The following is a 10876-nucleotide window of genomic DNA, read 5'->3' as shown; positions in this document are numbered from 1 at the left end:
GTGATAAAACTATCTTTTTCTGCTGATAATGTTATACCATAAAGCTATAAGTACTAATTTAAAAATACTATAGTTAATAATAAGGTCTGTGTGGGTGTGTGGATTCATTTCTTAATTTATATTATGGCAATAAACCTAGAAATGTAAGTGAAATAAAAAAATTCCATTAAGAATCTAAGCAAAAAAAAATTGCATGTGTATTACATCAAAATCATAATTTAAAAGGCATATCCTAATATGAAGATAGCCATAATAGTTTTTGAATACCTTACCGTATGATCTTAGCCAATGGGGAGATACAATATCCTTCATGGCTCTGGATCAAAAATGAAAAATAAGAAAAATATTAATTGTAGCAAAAACATTTATAAATTTAATGCAATCCCATTTGTTGGATTTGGAAAAACAGCCTGAAATTTTAAATATGCAAATAAAACTCCTAGTAGAACCTTATGAAAAATAAAAACAATATGGTGAAACTTCCCCTACAGATACCAGATAGTGGAAAGGGGAAACAAAATAGAACATCATTATTTACACAATATATGACACATTTGTTATTTCAATTTAGTGTAAAATATTTAATATATGTACATAGTTTAAAATTCACCAGGAAATAAAATAGAATTGGATATATATTTTACATCATATCTAAAAATAAATTCCAGACAGTTTTGTTGCTGGTGGAAATGAGGTCCTATCACAGAGCCACAAGAAAAGCACTTCTGGGGACTCACGCATGGGAGGTTGAGGTGTAATGGTAAGATTTATTGTAATAGAAATAAAAGACTGCCCCCCATGGTCCCAGTGTCTCTTCTCTATTTGTCCCATTGTTGAGGAAGTCCTGTGTCTTCAGCAAGCCCAGAAGTAGGGCCATGGTCCAGTAATTTTGTACCATTAATTCTTAGTCCAAGTCAGTCTCTGCCCCATTTAGCTAGCTTAGCCTCTGTTCCCAGCTGCGGTCCAGAGGACACTGAGTTGTGTGTGTAGGCCTGGTGCTTGCACTTGGAGCCCACACTTGGAGCTTACGGGGCTGCTGGGCCTGTATGGCTCCTATGGAGAGAGAAACACAAACCTGTGTTACTGAGGGGGAGAGAGGGAGGAAGAGGTAAGAAAGAACGAGAGAGAGAGAGAGAGAGAGAGAGAGAGAGAGAGAGAGAGAGAGAGAGAGAGACTGTGAGACCTAGTCTTTGTTAGGCTCTGATTATATTATCTTGGGCTTGGGAAGGACCAGGTGCTAATTCAAACTAACCAATTTTCCAGTCCTTAGAAGGTTTGTACCTGGCCCTCCCCCTAACCAATCCATTTCCTAGATCTTCTGGGGTTCTGTGCCTCTTATTCAATCTGATCCTTTCCCACACTGAACTTTTTTCCCTTTATGGTCCTGTCTTAATTCCTACTGAGCATACCTCATAATAGAAGCACCCCCTCTTGGCCATCTTAGCTTCCATTGCACATGGGCTCAGAAGAGGAATTTCCCCTGCTCTTTTCATTTCTCCCTAGATAATCCCAGCTAAGGACCTAATGACAGATAAGGATTTTCCTGTCCTCTTTGGAGAGCAGCAGTCCCTGGGGAGCCTATGAATGTTACAACTTCCTAGTGAAGCAGGCTTACTTTCCAATGCAGCTTCCTACTTTATTATGTTTAATGTCCGATTCCTTTTGCTCCCTTCCTTTATTAATACTTACTAGCTGTCTACGCTGATAGTTTAAGGCTTAAATTAGGGCGGTATTAGTTACTATATCTGGTAATGTATATCTAAGGAGGACCAAAGTCTAGGCTCTGCTCATGTCCCTGTTGGTGAGTTAGAGAAGGAAAGGATGAGCCCTCACAAAAACAAACACAGGCGTTCCAGAACTACCCTCACTTGTCTTGGTGTGCTAACACTCTACCAGCAACTTCTTTTTTTTTTAGAGCTGATTTTTGCACTCTCTGCAAGGGGGCATGGAAGGGTAAAGTGTCTTTTAGAACTTAATCCACCAGTCTTGTTTAAAGAGAGAATTTGGAGGAAAATATGCCCCGGGCAACTCTTCATCATCTTAGCAGAGTTTAGAACTAATATCACCCTAAGTGCATCCAGTTCTCTACAGTGTTGATGTTGTTCTAGGTCTCATAGTAACCATGGCAACAGATAGTGGCCCTCCCAGGTCAATGAGGAGGGGAGACAAAGATGCAGTTACCATCTCTTCCTCAACCCATTTCCCACTTCTGGGTCTCTCTCCTCCAAATGAATGCACAAACTAGTCCCTGATAAGCAGTAGGCGCTCCATGACTTGGTCACTGTTTTTTAACTTATTTATTTATTTTTTTAATACATTTCTTGAACAACATTTTCTCACTCTAGTTTTTATTGCTGTTGTTTTCCTCCCTGAGGTTTATTTTGCTTTTCTAAAACAGGAGAAAAATGTTTCTGTTATAGATGGTTATTTCCTTAATAGGTATTGTCTACTGAATAATGGTCTGATTTGGGAATGTAGAAAATATCTTGGACATTCTCTTTAAAAAAAACCCACATGAATATGTAAAAGCCCTCAATACATTTTAATTATGGAGTGTGTTTGAATGCAAAATGTTATTTTGATGTTTTGCACAATAGCATAGTAGTAACCATGTTATGATTTGAGATGGCTTTTGGTTTTACTTTTCTTGGTTTTTACATTTCTAGCATTTCCTGTTGGCTTGTCCCATGCTGATGTACTTCATTGTAGCTAGCTTTAGCTTTTTAATCTAAACTGTCCAACTGTACTTCCTGCTGATATCACTCTATTGTTAGGAATACCACATTAGCCTTATAAACCACTGCAGTACTGGCCTTTGGCTACATCGTCTGTAGGGATGCCAAGTGCCTATTCGTTTGGCATTAATGTGTGATATAGTCCATTAGCCTCAAGTCTTTATGAGATCCTCTAAGGTTGGCTGAATGTTCCAAGCAGACTTTAAATAAAACAAATTTATTTGGCTTAGAGTAGAGCTTTATTTCCTGAATCATTTTTGAGCTGCCCTTAAACATTTTTATTTGTTAATACATTTATTCATTTTTACTCTTTACATGCTGTTGATTTTAGAATATTTTATTGTCTATGAATATTATGTAGTATTCTTACTTGCAAAATCTCCTGTATTAAATTGAACTCATGCACACTAAATATTGTGTTTACTATTTTTCTTTAATGTAAAACTACATAAATTTCTAAATTATAGAAAATTTGATTATATGCACAAAAGAAATGAAATACAAATGTAATAATTGTCTACATTAATTAACTAGAGTAATTTTAGGCAAAATAGTTGGAGGAATAAATATAAAAGTTATAAATTAGTACACCAACCTAATATATTAATTTTAAAATATTTAATACTTAATAATTTGAGGTGATGGAATTGGCATTTGGTAATATAATTTCCCAAGCTTCTTTTTAAAAATGTTATATTAATGAATCTCTAAAAACTTCATATTTTCTATAATTTTATTATCCCTTGATGTAACTATGTCTGTAAATCTATAGTTATACATCATATGTCACATATTTTCTATGCTCAAGAAGGAAATTTTATTTTTTTGTAGATGGTGATTTTTAAAAAAAGTTGAACACAAACTTTCACCATCTTTAAGATAACGGGCACTGCTTAAATTACAGTCCAAAAACCAGATTATCTAAAAGAGAAAATAATATAAAAACTCAACTTAAATTTATAGCAAAATTCAGAGACAGTGCCCTACAAACTGTTTTTGTATAAGTAGGGTAACATCCTATACCATCAGATTGCTCTCTAGAGCCCATGAATAATGAGGTGGAAACTTCTAGGAAACAACATTTGTCAGGATTCTAAGCAAGTGACTCACAGAAAACATCACATTCAGAATGGGAGAGTCCCATCTTGCATGGAGAAATACTGGGAACAGATCTGATATAAGGCATATGTGAACACTGTGCCCTTGAAGGAAAATATAGGGGCAACCTGGGGATGGGGCTAGAAATCTGAATCTGTACCAGTAACCAGTATCCTACTGCACATTCTTGTTAGCTTATAATTAAGTCACTGCCCCTTACTTAGGCAATAATCTAAAATTGCCTAAAATTTCTTAAATACTCCCAGTTTACAAGGGCCACAAACCAAGAATTTAACAGCTTAGCCAGACGGGAGGTCACTGGCACCACCCAGGCCAGGCCTTTAGCTGTAATCTTACTTCCCCATTCTAACTAACTTAGGTAGGGCTGCAAAAGCCTGGAAGTTAGAAAACAAGTAATTTTAGGAATATATATAAGGAGTAATCTCATTGTAGAAAATGCCCAGGCTTTGAATCTTTGAATCCCCTGAGCCAGCAGCACTGCTTTGAATAAATGTTTCTCTTTTTTTTTTTTTCCGGAATCTCCGAGTACTCGTTGTGTATTTTCCAGTTGACTGGTAAATTCTGCAACATCCTGAGGTATTGAAGGGTATTGAATTGCAATCTTAGGAAAGATCCATTCCAGGGAGTGGGCAGGGATAACTTAGAAGAGCCAAAAACATTTGTGGCTAGGTGGCAAGGTGAAAAAAGGTGAATAAAAGATGGAAACTAATGGTCCTACAGAAGCAATAGAAGCTTACAAAATAAGGAAAGTAACCACTCTTCTCTAAAAAAGTGGAAAGAATTAATGAAATTGCACCATGCTATACTAAGAAATAAAGTCACTCTCAATATTATAAATCAAGTCAGCCACCCAGAACTGTTACTCCTGCCAACATGGAATCACTGCTTATTGCTAGTCAGTTTCAAAATGAACAGAAAACAGCTAAAAATATCTCTACACAATTTTTACAAGAAAAGAGAAAATTACATTACATTTCTGTGATGAAAATCTCTTTCTTATACACATAAAAGCAAAGTATAACCAAATGTCTCAAACATATCTTCAAAAGAGTATCTGCAGAAATAAATACAAATCCATTTAATCTGAAATTAAATACAGAGAATCAGAAATTAGGAAGCTCTCAGATGAGAGCTAGTAGAACTCTATAGAAGTGCAAGTAAAAATCATTGGGCAAATGATTACATTTCAGAGAGCTGAAGGGAAAATTTTGGTTGAAATATTACTGTGCATTATTCAAGCATAATAAAGTACAATAAAGCACATATTAGCAAGCATGCATTGACAAATCAAAATAAAATGAATATAAAATGAAATGAAATACATCAGAGACAAGATAATGATTGGAAGTGTGATGGAGGTAAAAGATAAGTCAAGAAGATCCAACATTCATATAATTAAAGTTTATGAAAAATAAGAAAAATAAATGGAACAGAACTAATTGTTCAGACTATAATCCAAGAAAACTCCTCCAAATAAAAGAGAAATCAAATATGTATATGGACAGGAACTATATACACCTGGGTAAGTTAATTCACAGCCATCAATTTCTAGGCATACCCAAGTAAATTAGTAGACTTTAATACTAAAGAAAAAAATCCTTTAAAACTGAAAGCGAATTTGGCTGTAACCAGAATCCTTGATAGCAATATAAAATGAAGCGCAGGATGAGCAACGTTTTCAGGAAGTTCAAGTAGAGAAAATGTCAGTCAGGCATTTAATACCCAAACAAGATATCAAAGCAATAAAAACAAAAGCTGTTTTAAACATGCAAAATGTAGAGACTTCTGTATTCATGAGTCATCATCATGAGTATAGAAGAGGATAACCTATATCAACAAAGGAATTGCTAGGAAAATGTGGTAAAAGGACTATGGGTGAGCTGTAAAATACATTTAAATACAGATCTAAAAATAAATAGGGAGGTAGCAGATGGAAAGTTATATTAAATGTTATATGCTCCAACAAAATATATACTGAAAAAGATTAGAGAGAAAGACAAATGGAGATGAAACAAAAGAGCTACACTGACTAATCCACAGTTGAAAAAAATTAAAGCTACAAAAAAGAAGAAGAAGAAGAAGAAGAAGAAGAAGAAGAAGAAGAAGAAGAAGAGAAAAAAAAATGGCCAGTGGACATTATAAAAGGCATAAAAAGTATAAAAACAACATAATTAAGAAAGTCTAAAAGAACAAAAGTGTGGGCAAATGTATATTAGGAAATGCAAATTATAAAAAAGCAGGGTTTATGATTCTGATGTCAGACAAGGTAGAATTACATTCTATCTAGAGTTACACATAACCTATGATATGTCTTTTGTTGCTATCTGTGTTCCATTTGAGCAACCAAAGTTTCATTAATAGAGGTTCAAGCAAAACACTCATTGATATATAGAACAAATGGGGAAAGAAGTAAGTTATTCACACTCTTATTCTCAAACTAAGAGAGAAACAATTTACATTGTTTAGTGGGACGAAAAAGGACAAGGAAAGTTTAGAAATAAAATTCTGAGGACAGTTGATTAAATAAAATCTTCTCAATTTAAACCCTTTCCCCTTATACTTACTTTTGAGAATGAGAGAATGGTTAATCTCTTGGTAAAATTAATTTGTCATATGACAGCAATTTTTTTAAAAATTTTACACTGTATTTGATATGGCCTTAAGTTTAATATATTTATTTTGGTACATATTCCAACATTTTCATATTAGCTTTAAGTTTAAAATCACTTAAAATGTAGTTCATCCAATTTTTTAAAAATAAATCTTATTGTTGAAAGTGTTACATATGTCGCTTTTTTCCCCATTGCCCTCTCCTACCCCCCCGCATTGAATTTTAAGAAGTAGTCTTTCAGCCACATATTTTTAAGTTAATATATTCCTATTTTCTTGAGTATTTTCACACTTCCTTTTCTTCACTTGATTCATCAGGTTTCAATGGTAAAAACACCCAATTGGGAGTGTGGGGATGGAGCTGCCTGTTCTGGCTCTGAAACTGATTGACCATGATTTGACAAAGGCATTTCATTTCTCTTGCCTTGCTTCTATCAGACAGAATTTGAAGGAGAGAATGTATGAGAATGTTTGTGAAATTTTAGAATCTCAATATAAAAGAATTCAGTGATTTCAAAATAATTTAATTATAATTAAAAGTAAATTATTTAAACAATCACTTAAGACTGATTACATATCAAGTGTTTGAATAAAATTTAAGAAAAACATTATTGTTGATTTTTATATATACTTTTTAGTTTCTTCATACTCTACCATTGCAAACAATACAGAAAAGAAACTCTAAATAGGTTTTGGGAATGAGAGAATTTGTTTATGATTACATCTTTTTATAAAAGGCAATATTTAGTACAATGAATAATCAGTTGCATTGATAAAATGATGTAAAATATATATTTTATCTAATGTAATGATTGAGCTATAAAAATGTATTGGGCTTTTTATCTTACACTTTTAATTTGTTGGAATAATAAAAATAAATCCATACATTTTTGCTTTAGGAATTACTGAAAGGAAACTTTCTACCATTTAATTGCATCTTTCAAAGGACTATAATCTCTTAATCACCATGAGCTTCTCTTTTATCTTAGTAATTGGTATTCGTGCACATTGCATTTATATTAAACTTTCCATGTCAGAAAGTAAGGCTGACTGCTGAGTTAGAGACTTTTCAAAAATAAAGCTTCTGCTCTTCTAATTTATGATGTATGAATCACATTGAATATCCCATCAAATATCTCCCTTTCTGGGGTTAATCTATATGTTAATGGTTTCTCTATTTTCCGTGATAACTTGGCCTTTTCATTTATTTAGAACATTGTACGTACTTGAGCAGTTTAGATTGTTTAAAAAGAAAATCTGCCAGTCAATGAAGAGGACAGCATAGTCTTTGATGACAGGAAAAGTACATTCTGAAAAACTTACGTTTAAATGCTATTAATATATTCAAATTAGGTTATAAAACTCCATTGAAAGGATGCTTTCTATAATAAAAATACTTCTTATAGAAACTGCAAACAGATCATGACAAGGGCATAAGGGAAGAGTAGGTACTTTTATAAAACTACAGAATAGGAATGCTATGGGGTCTGAGGTATTTTAACATTCAAAGAAGGAAACAAGCTCAGATATTTTAAGTAATAGGTTGAACCAGTAATTGTATGGTAAACACAATACTATATCCAGAATACCGAAGCTTCAGATTTTCCAAAATCCCCTCAAGCTGGACAAATACAAAGAGAGTATGTACGAAATGAGGTGAAAAAGAGCTGCTGGGTCATTAGAGAGAATCCTCTCTTTCTGGAAGCTTGTAACAAAGGCACAGATACTAAGAAAATGAGGCATGAGAAAGTGAACTGAGTCACAGAGTGTTTTCAGCAATCTAGTAATAAAAGCAAGGTAGCTTTTTACCTTAGAGATAAGGAGCATAGACTATAAAATAGAAGACTTGAGTTTAATCGCTTCATTGGCCGTGATCTCTAGGTTGAACTAGTTTCAAACTTCTTGTGTCTCAGCTTTCTCTTCAAAAAAACGTTGCTTGTCTACTGGGTGGTGTGAGCCTTGGAGATACTTTTAAATGATTGCTAGGAAAGAGTTAACATTTCAGCTCTTTTCTCTCACCTTAGAGCAGCAATTTTTAACCTTTTTCATCTCATGGCACACATAACTACTTACTAAACCTCTGTGGTACACCAAGAAATAATTTTTTTGCCGATCTGACAAAAAAATAGGTATGCTTTTGATTTATCCACACAACAGCCATTGTTGTGTTGACGGTTATTGGACAATCTAAGGGAAAGAGACCAATGACCCTGACTAAACAGTCAGGTATTGCATGTTTTAAAAAATTATTGTGGCACACTAGTTGAAAATTGTTGCCTTGGTTCCCCTTAGCACTCTGCCTCCTGTGTCCCATCCTCAATGCAACCCCTGAGTGTCGGCCACTTCATCCATTCAGCCAATTAATACAGGAATCCAATGCTTTTCTCTTTGGAAGATTCATCTCTTCTCGCTACAGCAGGCAGCATATTAAGTCCACTTTCTCTCACTTTAACGTCCACAAGGCAAACAGATTTCTGCCCATCTAAGAGAGAACCCTAAAGCCCTCCCAGACAGACTATACTAGTACTGCACAGGCAAGCGAATGTAGGCACTGAGGTGCAGGATTCGAACAGGTTGGCACTTTCGATAAAGGATGGGTGGAGGGCTTAACAGATGGAGAAATCTCAGGAACCCCTCACCCCTCACTCTCTCTTCCTCCTTAGCCCAAAGCTTTGAGAGAAAAGATCTGTTCATACTCATCTCACCATCTGACTTTCCTGCCTCTCTCATGTCTATTCCAAATTTTCATTACCCAGATAAGGAGCAGTTACTATTTTACCTGCCCCAAGTTGTAACACAGACAATAGCGTATAGTGACCTAGGTAATGTACGAGTATGTGACATGAGTTTACTCTTTGCACAGAGAAAAACGCTTTAAGCTGGGTTCTCAAAACCTTTAAGATCAGTGTTTGAGATTGTCTCTCAATAATTCTAGTAATCTTATCCTTGCATTTCAGAAACCATTATTACCTGTATGCGTGCAGCTCACATTATGCTTGAAATCTTTTTCCAAGAGCTAGTCACTTTAGGTGCACAGGGTGAAGAGGGCAGGGAATCAAAAAAGAAGAACACAGCTTTTCAAAATCACATTCACTTTTACCTACCCATTCCCTTAATAATGAAAAATCTTGACTATTCCCACATTATCTTATTAAAGTAAGGTTGGAATGAATAGCCTTGTATACGTCTTCTGTGTAAAAGTGATCAGTTTTTTAAGGCAGTGAGTAGTGGAATGGCAGGATCTGAGTGTAATCAAAATTGTTATTCCTGTAGATTAAGTGCCCTCTAAAATGTCTTACTAATCTACACTCCAGCAAGCTACCTCAGAGTATCATTTTCCTCATGCCTTCACCAATAGTTGGCATTAGCAAATAGAAAAATTCCTTTTATTATGAACATCTTATCTCATTGATATATTTTACGCTTTAACCAGTAAGAATGTTTTTGGATGCAAGCAGTAAACATTAACGCTATTCAGTTAAACAATAGGAAGTTTCGAAAACACTGTATCTCCAAGTGTGACGTGAGCAAGGCTCCAAGTCCACTGCTCCGCACTTCCTTCAGTTTGCTTTGCTCCCGTGTTTGCCTTGTCCTCGGGCTAGATTTCATTCTGGTCATATAATGGCCACAGCAATTTCAGTTCTTGCATCTAGAGACAACAGTGTCCAGAGGCATGAAAGAAGCCATTTCTTCCTCATGTACTTAAAAGCAACAACAACAATAAAGAAAGATAGAAAGAAAATAATTCCCACAGGTCACTCTGTGTCCCTGACTGCTTCTCAATGAATATTAGCAAAAATAGCCTAATGTGTAAACCAGTCACCAGAAAGAAATTAGTTTATACTATATAGATTATAAGGTTGGTTTCTACCCAAGAGGAACCAGCTTCTTTGACTAGGAAAGTAGCTGGCCTTTCTTGAAGTGTCTGGCCATGAGGAAGCTGAGGAATGTAGACTAATGAGAAATTCTGTTCTGGAAAAATTCCAAGGATGCTGGATGAATGCCATCTAGGCAGACACAGTTTCTGTTATCTTTTTGCAAGGAAAAAGAGAAAAGTAACCATCCATACTAAAGATATCCCAAATGAAGAGTAAAGTATATTCAAATAAAAACATTATAATATTATAACAAGTATATAAAGAGAACGAAATATACCCAAGGGTATCATCCAGGGGATTTCTGGGGCCAAAATTCAATTTATAAAATACTAGAGTGTTTTTAACTACAAAGTTATGTGATCACTAATATATTTTATGAAAATATATAAGCACACACACATTATTAATTTTAATGTTTCAAAATACGACCAAAGATAAGACTTAAAATATACCTTCTTCACAAGTCAATCACTAAACAAAATATTTCAGTAAGATAGGAAAATTAGCATAGGAACATTGTAGGGATCAATGTCT

General features: G+C 34.7%; 1 long non-coding RNA gene across 1 annotated transcript in view; it reads right to left on the bottom strand.

Annotated features, from left to right (window-relative positions):
* Window positions 1-779: 779 nt before the first annotated feature.
* Window positions 780-10876, bottom strand: part of LOC114231545 (uncharacterized) — a 239419-nt gene continuing 229322 nt past the window's right edge. The window contains exon 6 of the long non-coding RNA XR_008556246.1: window positions 780-1053. This is a non-coding gene — a long non-coding RNA (uncharacterized LOC114231545). The remainder of the gene's footprint in view (window positions 1054-10876) is intronic.

This window comes from Eptesicus fuscus, chromosome 6 (genome assembly GCF_027574615.1).
Source record: "Eptesicus fuscus isolate TK198812 chromosome 6, DD_ASM_mEF_20220401, whole genome shotgun sequence".
Classification (NCBI taxonomy): Eukaryota; Metazoa; Chordata; class Mammalia; order Chiroptera; family Vespertilionidae; genus Eptesicus; species Eptesicus fuscus.
The sequence above is the reverse complement of the archived record's forward strand: the minus strand, read 5'-3'. Positions and strand labels throughout refer to the sequence as shown.